The sequence below is a fragment of the Mandrillus leucophaeus genome, unplaced genomic scaffold, assembly GCF_000951045.1.
Source record: "Mandrillus leucophaeus isolate KB7577 unplaced genomic scaffold, Mleu.le_1.0 Scaffold647, whole genome shotgun sequence".
NCBI lineage: Eukaryota > Metazoa > Chordata > Mammalia > Primates > Cercopithecidae > Mandrillus > Mandrillus leucophaeus.
This window is the reverse complement of record NW_012106997.1, coordinates 1,062,620-1,064,909: the sequence shown is the minus strand read 5'-3', so window position 1 is coordinate 1,064,909 and position 2,290 is coordinate 1,062,620.

The window sequence follows — 2,290 nt, the reverse complement described above, 5'->3', positions numbered from 1 at the left end:
TTTACAAACCTTTAGCTAGACACAGAGCACTGATTGGTGTGTTTATAATCCTTTTGCTAGACAGAAAAGTTCTCCAAGTCCCCACTAGACCCAGGAAGTCCGGCTGGCTTCACTTCTCACTATAGGAGTACCAATAATAGAATTCCTTATTAGGCAAACAATTTTGAGGAACTATCTCAAAGAAAGCTTCACAGAGGAGAGGACGTTTAAGCTAAATCAACAGAGATAAAATTAGAAGGAGTTTGCAACATAGGTAAGGATTTGGAGCAGAAAATCTCTTGTATACAAATGAAGAGTCACAATTCCTCGATATTTTCCTATTTTGCTAATTCAAGTTAAGTAAATACATGTGGAAAACCTTTGCTAAGCTCTCTAAAGAGGAGTGCGGTGAAGAAATGCCTGGCAGCAGTCTGCTTGGCCACGGCTACAGCTGGGCCTAGTAATATCCTGGGAAAAGGAGATGAGCAGGGAGCTGCTCCACATGAGATGCAGCCATGAGGCCCATCTCAGACAAGGAGTAGGAGCCCAGCGGAAGGGTGACTGGAGTAAGGAAAGCCTGTGTGCTGAGAAAATCTTTACCCTAGCTCAGAGCTGCAGTTGGGCTTGAACTATAAAGCTATACGGGGGACTCATTCTCCAGTAGGGGACCACATGCTTAGGATCAACTTGGTTGAACTGGTGTGTTATAAAGGCAGGAGACAGCTCTAGCTGTATTTCTGCCTGTACAAGAGCTGCTAGTGGTGGGAAGGGGGTTGGGGGAACACGTGTAGATGTCACTTATTTATTCTGCAAGCTCTGCAAACCAGGTTGTAAGTAAGTTACAATATTTAGCTGGTAAGAACCATGTCAAAGAACTACTTTCTTCTGGAATGTTCCAAGTATGAGCCTATCAATTTTTTAAGAATTACTTCCAACAAAGGGAAGGATCCTTCAATAGTAATTCCTGCCTCCATAGCCATTACCCTTGTGTTGCATTTTCTAATCAAGTTATATAAGACACCATCACACATTTCCTATAGAGAAATTGCTTGAAACAGTTCATTTATATTTTTAAGAAATTCATTGTTTCCTAACCATCCTCCACTTACTACCTGGCCACAACTACAATGTCACATGTTTTTTTAAAACTGCATGGTATCATCCAATTCTAGGGTCAGATTTCTGTTTCAGTTATCTATTGCCTAAAGAAAATCTCCAAAACTACTGACTTAAAACAACAGTGATTTACAATTTCTCAATTTGGTTGGATGACTCATGGTACCTCACCTGAGCTTGAAGATTCAAGATGGAGATGCTGACTCAGTTCTTCTTGAGCAGGCCTCTTATCCTAGAAATCCAGTAGCATAGACCTGCCACCCTGCAGGACTCCAGGGTTCCCTGGCTTGCAAATTGACCAAGGAGAAAATCCTACAGCAGTGGGTAACTGTGTAATGGGTCACAACAGGAAATCTATGGGACAGATTCTTAAAATGCTGTGGCAGAAAGTCACCTCACACACAGCCCATACAGATACAAGAGTGATTTCCAGTAACTGAAGTAAGGCTAAGTACCTGAAACATAGAAGTTGGACCAAGAAGAGAGAAAAATAAACGAAACAGAAACAACCACTTCCCCAGCTTTTGTCTCTCTGTAGGTAGAGAAGCACTCTACAGTGATTAAAAGGCTGGAGAAATGATCCATGAACCAAAGTTATTTAAACAAATAATTTTCCTCAACATTTATTCTAAGACCAAGTTTCACCACAGTGTGACAGTGCTAGGGAAGGAGGAGGACAGATAATGGAGCCTGCAGCAGAATGGGGCTGTGACCAAGAATGTGGTTGAGAACAGGAGCCCCAGGTGCTCACACCTCACATTTCTGGGCTTATGTTTCTCCTTCCTAGATAGAATAGTGCGAGAAAGGAATGATGGCTGAGGTCAGGAGTTCGAGGCCAACCTGACCAACATGGCAAAACCCCGTCTCTACTAAAAATACAAAAATTAGCCGGGCATGATGGCAAGCCTGTAATCCCAGCTACTCAGGAGGCTGAGAGAGGAGGATTACTTGAACCTGGGAGGCGGAGGTTACAGTGAGCCGAGATTGTGCCATTGCACTCCAGCCTGGGCAACAGAGGGAGACTCTGTCTCCAACAAAAAAAGAAAAGAAAACAAAAGAAAGTAATGGTGGTGAACGAGTGCCAAAAGGAAGTCAGTGGAAAAACCACAATCTTGCAAATTACTTCATTAGTTAATAATTAAATAAAATAATAATGAAGTAATTTTTTGTTTTGTTTTGTTTTGAGACGGAGTCT